Genomic DNA, 8954 nt, shown 5'->3' with positions numbered 1-8954 from the left:
AGTAGTCAGGTCCTAGGTTTTTATCTTGTTCTACTGACCTACCGTTATGTTGTCATTTTCATGGTATAAGATGGGTTGCCATCACTCCTACGATTAAAGCACAGGATGGAGAGGAAGGATGAAAAACCTACCCTTCCCTTATAGGATACAGTCCTAAAGTTGCTCACATTGTTTTCACTCATATTTCATTAGCAGGAACTTAACCAATACCAACACGTAGGCATGAGATAGTCCAGGGAAGGTAATCATTAGCTAGGGGGCCGTGTGCCCAGCTGAAATTTTGTTATGGAAGGAAGAGAAAACCAATACTGTAGACAAGTGTTCACGTCAAGTACAACCTATAAATGTTACATAGAAGTTACCATCAAATCGCACTCTCCCTTCTAAGGCGAACATGTCTCCAGTTTACATCCTGATTTTGCATGTTCTTCTATTTTTGTTTCCCTGTCAAAGTCCTGAGCCTGTTGAAGAGTCCTCCCTAAGTTAGTTCTTGTGTCTTCTTACTCACATATTTTTGGCATTCTCTTTTTCAGTGTTTCACTCTCCCAACTCTATGTTTTTTCTATTTTACTCACTTGGGAATTACTATTCCCCTGTGTTTGAGCAAGTGTTAATTTTCCTCTTGGTTAATTCAAAACACCAATTTCTAATATACCTGTATGGAGATAGAGATAACATTAGGTGGGTTTTTATTCACATTCAATGGTATACTATTGTGAATAAAATAACAGGACATTATGTTTATATTTCTTTGTTAGCACCAGGTATATGGATGTAATTAATAAGTAGCAATCAGTAATAGCACTGATCCTCTCATTTTAATGGAATCACTGGGCATCCATTAGGCAAGCACAATTGCAGTACTCATCACTAACAATTAATACATCTTTTACAAATTGATTTCTAGAGCCAATGCAGTCCTAATCAAAATCTCGCAAGCTTTTTGTAGCTACTGACAATCTGATTCTGAAATTCATATGGAAATGCAGAGTACTCCTAGTAGCCAAGGCAAACTGAAAAAGAAGAGGAAAGTTGGAAGACAAGCAATACTTGATTTCAAATTTCTTATCAAGCTACAATATCAATACAGTGTGGTGTCACAGTAGACAAATAGGTCACTTAAACTGTATAGAGAGTGCAGACATAGAACCACACATATATATATAGGCAAATAATTTTCCACAAAGGTATAAAAGCAACTGAGTGGGAAAGGATAAAATTTTCAGGAAATGATGCAAAGACAACTAAATATACAGGGGTGGGAAAAAAATAGGTTTACAATTGTCTATTTGGAAAATAATATAATTAATAAATAACAATACAAGAATAAACTCTCGGTAACATGTATTCACAACTGTAAACCTACTTTTGCACAACCTCTATATCTATGCAGGAGAATGAATTTTGATTGATACCTCACATCATATACAAAATTCACTGAAGATATATCATAGGCCTACATGATCAAAAGTTGTTTCCCTGTTGAGTCATAAAAGAACAAACTAAAAAATTGAACTTCATCAAACCTTAAAACTTCTGCTCTTCGAAAGACACTGTTAAAAGAGACTAAAGAGACAAACCAGATTGAGAGAAAATATTTGCAAACTACATATCTGGTAAAGTACTTGTTTTCAAAATGTATAAAGAATGCTTAAAACTCAATACAGGGAGTCTTAGGGTTACGACAGTCTCGACATACGACATTTTGAGTTTATGACACTCCCTCCCATAAAAACTTTTAAAAATTATTTTTGAGTGCTTTGGATTAACCATTGGCATTGTATTTATGGACTACATGGGTGAACTAGTTTGGTTGCGTGCAGCAGAATATGCAGTAATGCGTATTCTAGAGCATGTAAAGGGATCATCCCCTATGACCCAGTATCTCCAGCACCTTCAGTAGGTTCTCCTGCCTCTCCAGCTTCCTCCTCCTGATAGGTCACTTTCTCCCACCTTGCAATGCCCTTTCCAGTGTGCAAGCCAACCACAAAAGTAAAGGGAAGGAATCATTTTTTATACTCATTTTTTTGTCATTTTTTTCTGTTTCTACAGTGCAGTGTACAGTACAGTATATTTATGTCCTTTTCTTTTTCTATGGCTTAGTTGTGTTTTTATGTTCTAGATTATGATTTAACAACTGTATTAGGATAGGTAAGTGGCTCACCAGCCACATGTGGCTCTTTGGCCCCTTGAGTGTGGCTCTTCCACAAAATACCACATGCGGGCGCTTCCTCGATAAGGAATGTACCTACCTATATAGTTCAAGTTTAAAAAATTGGGCTCTCAAAAGAAATTTCAGTCGTTGTACTGTTGATATTTGGCTGTGTTGACTAATGAGTTTGCCAACCACTGAGTCAGGGTATATTTCGACTTACACCAAAATTCAGGTTATGTCACTGTTGTAGGAACAGAACTCTGTCGTAACCCAAGGAACCCCTGTAATAAGAAAACAAGTGGCTCTGGCCAGTTGGCTCAGTAGTAGAGCATTCTCCTGACATGTGGAAGTTCCAAGTTCAATTCCCAGTCAGGAAACACAGGAGAAGTGACCATCTGATTTTCCTCCCCTCCTCCTCCCCTCATCTTCCCCCTTCTCTTTCTCTCCCACTCCTGCAGCCATGGCTCAATTATTTGAGCAGGTGGCCCTGAGCACTGAGGATGGCTCTGTGGAGCCTCTGCCTCAGGTGCTAAAAATAGCTCAGTTGCAAGCATGGTCCCAGATGGGCAGAGCCTCAGGCCTACAATGGGGGTCACCAAGTAGATTTAGGTCAGGGCATATGCAAGAGTCTGTCTCTCTATCTCCCTTCCTCTCACTTAAAATTTTAAAAAAAAAGAAAGAAAGAAAACAAGCAACCCACTCTAAAAAGGTAACAGATGGACACAGCCCTTCTATAAACCACCATTAGCTCTAGCCCCAGTACCACAGAGTATATTTAGTATAAATGTATATAACACCAAAAAATAGGAAAAAGGCTTAATAAATATCCAACTTAAAAAGGGGTACAGAAGAGATTCAGCATCACTTCCCCGGATATAACAAGTGGCTCAGCTCCAATTTTTGAGGAAAATATCGTTCCCAGAGGGGCTTCCATCCAAGATGTCCAACTTAAGGCAGGAGATTGACTTAAAAAGGCAAATAGAGTAGATTTAGAAGGCACATCCCAAGAGGAAGTTGTTTCCCTGTTGAGAAACACCAAGATGGTAGGGACTCTGAGTTTCCTGGTCTTTCACCAAGAAGATGCCACCCACCCAAGGGAACTGAATGCACAGTCAGATGCAGATTCCAAAAGGAACAAAGCAGAAGATGATAATGTTGCTCTCAAACTTGGTGGCACCAGAAGATTTCTGAGGTTTGAAGTCCTACTTAATGATTCAGGATCAGCCGGTCTTGGTGTCAGTGTCAAAGGTAACTGGTAAAAAAAGAACCATGTAGATTTAAAAGTCTTTGTCAAGTCTATTACACTGGGGAACATTTTTTTTTTCATTTTCTGTTGCTTGAGGTTTTAGAACTGTTTCTATATATTTCTGCATCACTGATTCCAAATCTGAAATCCGTTTTTTAGTGCCTGCTCTAGTTTTTATGCAATTTTAATTTTTTTTTTGTTACAGTTAATGGCATGCATTGGTTTTTAAATTGGAGTTAAAGGGCAATGACTCTTGGATTGAACATAACCACAAGGCAATTAATGTTTTACAAAAATCACTTTTACATAATTGTAGTTGTTTTTAAATGTAAAAAATTATTATCTGATAAAAATACTCTCTTATTTTGTTTTAAGATTAAATCATGGCTTCTTCGAATAGGTGTAAATGTAAAAATAGTCCTGACACCTTCTGTTATATATGTGTCTGTTACACACTTCAACGTCAAAGGTGCAATATTTCATCATTTGTGACACGTGCATATATTGCCTATTTTAAGTTCCCCTTGGCGATCAAGACAAGATTTGGGCTCCTCATATTGTGTGTCATAATTGTGAGGAAATGCTTCATGACTGGACAAAAGGAAAACGCAGAGGAATGCCTTTTGGTATTCCCATGGTTTGGCATGAACCTAAGGACCACAACACTGACTGTTATTTCTGTCTGATCCATAAAAAGGGCATCGGCAAGAAAAAATGGCATATGATCACATATCCTAATATTCCTTTAGCAATACGACCTATCCCACGCTCTTTGAGACACTCCCGGTTCCAGTTTTCAATGGTTTTATTTCTTCTAAGGATGAAGAAAGTGAACATGGTGATCAAGTGTATTTTGATAAGATGCATGAGGAAAAAGTTGTAGAATCTGAAGGGTCTTCTTCTGATGCCAAGCAGTCATTAACCCCTCAGCAGTTTAGCCAACCTGAATTGAATGACTTAGTAAGAGATTTAGGCCTATCAAAAAAAGCAACTGAGTTATTAGCCTCCAGGCTTCCAGAAAAGAATTTACTTCACTGGTCAGCTAAAGCATCCCATTTCAGGAAGCGTGAACAAATTTTTGTGAACTTTTTTTTCGAAGACAAACACTTTGTTTACTGTCATGATATCAGTAGTCTTCTCAGCCAGCTAGGTTTTACCACTTACAGTCCAATAGAATGGCAGCTATTTCTTGACAGCTCTAAACAGAGTCTGAAATGTGTTCTTCTACACAACGGTAATGTTTATGCAGTAGTTCCAATTGGTTATTCAACTCATCTGTGAGAAGATTATAATGACATAAAAATTGTCCTTGACTTTCTGAAGTATGAGGAGCATAACTGGATCATTTGTGTGGATCTTAAAATGGTAAATTTCCTGCTAGGACAACAGAGAGGTTTCATGAAGTATCCTTGCTTTCTGTGTTTGTGGGACAGCCGAGCTCGGGAGAAACACTGGACACAGAAGGAGTGGCTGAAACATAAAGCACTGGAAGTAGGGATGCTAAATATTGCTAATGAACCTGTAGTTAATCAAGACAGGATCATTTTTCCCCCACTTCACATCAAACTTGGCTTAATGAAGCAGTTTGTTCAGACTTTGAATAGAGAAAGTGAATGCTTTCAATATATTATTTCTGCTTTTCCTGCCTTGTCTTTCAAGAAGATAAAAGCAGGTGTATTTGATGGACCTCAAACTCAAACCCCCATATATGACAAAGAATTTGCCAGGAAGTGAATAAGGAGGAGAAAGCAGCATGGCAGTCTTTTGTGGCAGTTACAAAGAACTTCCTTGGCAACAAAAAAGCAGAAAACTATGAACTTCTGGTTCAAAGGATGCTGTTGGCTTTCCGCGACATTGGATGTAACATGAGCATTAAGATTCACTTCCTGGACAGTCACCTTGATAAGTTTCCCAAAATCTTGGAGCTGTTAGTGATGAGTAGACTACTGCTGGAGCATCAAATGATATTGTCCTCAACAAGTACACAAACGTAAGAGCTACAAACGCAAATTTTTGCCTGAATAGAATTTAAATAAGTTTTGCGCAAATTTTATGATTAAAATAAGTGTTTTAATATGTTCTATTTTGAAATTGTAGACAAATTCTGATGCAATCATATCTTTTAGTGTATTAGTGTATTTACTGTATTATATACATTATTATATTTTCACAAAGATGATGCCCAAGAAGACATTCTACTTCATTATGTTAAACTGAATGTTGAAAATATTACAATAAGATGAAAACCTAAAATCTTGAATTGCAAAAAAACTGTAGCTTACAGAGAAAAACAATGTCAGATTTGAGATCAACACACTCAAATTAGGTAAGAACAAGTGATTTTGTGGATGCAACAAAAATTTTGTTCCCCAGTGTTATTAATTGAGGAGCAGTATCTAAAGATGGTCTTCAGAAGGTCCATGTTCACTGAAGGGAACATGCAAGGAATAATTCAAGTCCTTGTTGTGAGGCTAATAACCATGTCCAATGAACTGAAGTCACCAGGGAGGCCTTCTGTACCCAAGCTGCCCACTGAAGAGTGTTGGACAGTAGAGAATAAAGAATTTCCCATTTCTTCTAAGTAGGATTGAGGGGCTCAATGAATAACCCACAAGAAATGCTGTACTCACTGAGGCCCAAAGAGTGACACTATCATTATAGAAGATAACAGGTTGCCAGTGCTTCTTTTATATCTGCCTGACTATCCACCTTCCAGCTTCAATAATAATGGAAGATTCCTGAGGACAGAAGCTGACCCCCTGGGCTAGTTAGTATTTTATCAGAATCCTCTTTGAGTCCCAATTTTGATCCAGTTCTTACTTTTCAACGAGAAGTATTTGGACACCAGATTGTTTCAGAAAAATGCACAAGGTAATTTCTAGATGCCAGTATGCTTATTTTCATTAAAACACAAAAATCACCTGACCAGGCGGTGGCACAATGGATAGAACATCAGACTGGGATGCTGAAGACCCATGTTCGAGACCCGAGGTCACCAGCTTGAGCACGGGCTCATCTGGTTTGAGCAAAAGCTTACCAGCTTGGACCCAAGGTCACTGGCTCGAGCAAGGGGTTACTCAGTCTGCTGAAGGCCCATGGTCAAGGCATATATTAGAAAGCAATCAATGAACAACTAAGGTGTTGCAATGCACAACAAAAAACTGATGATTGATGCTTCTCATCTCTCTGTTCCTGTCTGTCTGTCCCTATCTATCCCTCTCTCTGACTCTCTCTCTGTCTCTGTAAAAAACAAAAACAAAAAACACAAAAATTAAAAAGAATGGATTTAGTATCTGATGAGACTGAAACTCAATACAGTGGATTACCAGAAAGTAGGTTCCCCCAGCAGAGATGTGGGAGCTTCTCTAGGTCTGAAGAGATCAAGTCCATCAGAAAGTCTGCAGACAGCAATCACTGAGTGACTCTGAATGGCAATTTTCCTTTCCATTCCCTACAACCATGGACAATCAGAGGAAAGGGATGCAATCAGAGCTTCAGAGATGTCACTGACAAGTCTTATGATAAATCCATGGTAGATGACAATGATAAAGGCATAGAACACTGGAAGAATGCACAGAAGACAGTTCAAGATTAGAGAGCCTGTCTCCACAGCCAGTGACCAGCCTTCACGTTCTTCAAAGAGGCAAATGAATGGAAACCAAGAGAAAGGCAATAAGACTGATCGGAGAAAAGATAAAACCAGAAAAGAGAAGAAGAAAGATAGAGATAGTGATAAAATGACAGCCTAGAAGGAACTGCTGAAGGGCCAGGGACACACGTTCAGTCTTGCCCAACTGCAGCCTGGGAGGAGGTGAACAACACACCAGATTCAGAAACAGCTTGAGAAACACATATTGTATAGTTTGAAAAAAACAACAACAATAAATTTCCTTTTAATCAAAATAAATAATGGCAGGTAGGAGATGATACAAAAGATGTGAAAAGACATGTCACCAAAGGAAATGTTAAACAAGCATGTGAAAAAATGCTCAACACCATTAGCCATTAGGAAAATACAAATCCAAACCACAATGCATATCATTACAAACCTATCAGAGAAGTTAGACTATAGAAGACTGATCATGCCAAGTGTTAGCAAGGATGCAAAGCAATTACTGGTAGGAATTTAAAATGATGCGGTAACTTTGGAAATGGCTGGGAAATTTCTTTAAAACTTAAGCATATACCTGCCATATGATATCCTCATTTCACTCTTGGATACTTTTTTTTCAAAATAAATAGAAACATATGTCCTTACACAGATTTGTACATGAGTGTTCATAGCAACTTTGTAATCACCCCAAACGGCAAACAACTCAAACTACGGTCAACATCAACAGATAAATGGCTAAACAAAGAGCAGTATATCCACACAATGGAAAACTACTCAGCAATAAAAACAAAGGAGCTACTGATCCATCTAACACTTTTGATGAATTTCAAAATAATTATGCTGAGTGAAAGAAGCCAACTCCCCACCCCAGAAAAGAGTATATACTGTGAGTCCAATTGTATAATACTCTAAAATGTGCAAATTTCCACAGTAATGGAAATCGTATCAGTCGTTGCCTGGTGTGGATCTGTGGGAAGGGAAGCAGGAGGAAACTTACTGGATTGGTGCACTCTATTTGTCAAAACTTAAAGAAATGGATTGCCTCTATGGTAATATATCTTCAAATAAGCTTTTAATAAATGATTTGGTAGGCCCTTTATATATGCCAGAAGTAAAACAAAATCAATTTTTAATAAATAAGAATCTAAGATATTCATTAACTTTTTTTTTACATTTTATTTATTCATTTTTAGAGAGGAGAGAGAGAGGGAGAGAGACAGAGACAGAGACAGAGAAAGAGAAGGGGGGAGGAGCTGGAAGCATCAACTCCTATATGTGCCTTGACCAGGCAAGCCCAGGGTTTCGTTCGAACCGAATATTCATTAACTTTAATCACTTTTTTCCGTTGATGCTGGCCAATGACATAACACCAAAGTATAAATTGTGAAAGGCAAAGTTCAAGAGTTAAAAAAAAAAAATAAGAGAGAGATCCAAGGATAATGATGATCTTACTTGTTCCAAAGATAGACTCTTGAATATCTAGAAAAATTAGTAAGTTGCTGTAGGGCTGGGGGCAGAGGCCATTGTCGTGCAGGTTCCCATTGGGTTCGGGCAGACAGTAAAAGAACTGTGGAGCCAGAAAATGATGGGCCATTCCATTTATTAAAGTCTCCTAATGGCGGGTGAGCAAACAGGCAGGGAAGACCGCTTCACTTTCACTCAGGGCTCCCAAAGACCTGACTCATTCTCCAGACTCTCCCAGACTCACATTCCCTACCAGCCTCCACACCCTTTTTCTCTCTCTTTACACTCTCTGCTCACTCTGCAAAACAGGTTATGAGGAAAATCCCTTTCTCCAGCAAACAATTGCCCCCCCAAGCAGGAAGGCAATCCGAAATTTGCAATCAGCCGCCCTATTGTTAAGCACCCGCAGCTTTCCACAGACTATTCACACAAGGCATTGTCCCAATAAGAGAGCAAACTTGCCTGACCAGGCTGTG

The 8954-nt window shown here is 38.6% G+C and overlaps 2 pseudogenes; both read left to right on the top strand.

Annotated features, from left to right (window-relative positions):
- The first annotated feature begins 394 nt into the window (after positions 1 to 394).
- LOC136319216 (partitioning defective 3 homolog pseudogene) lies at positions 395 to 3504 on the top strand (annotated as a pseudogene).
- A 2299-nt stretch (positions 3505 to 5803) lies between these two features.
- LOC136319215 (partitioning defective 3 homolog pseudogene) lies at positions 5804 to 7216 on the top strand (annotated as a pseudogene).
- Positions 7217 to 8954: the final 1738 nt, after the last annotated feature.

Source organism: Saccopteryx bilineata, chromosome 1 (genome assembly GCF_036850765.1).
Source record: "Saccopteryx bilineata isolate mSacBil1 chromosome 1, mSacBil1_pri_phased_curated, whole genome shotgun sequence".
Taxonomy (NCBI): Eukaryota; Metazoa; Chordata; class Mammalia; order Chiroptera; family Emballonuridae; genus Saccopteryx; species Saccopteryx bilineata.
Note: the sequence above shows the minus strand (reverse complement) of the source record. Positions and strands in the feature narration are given on the sequence as shown.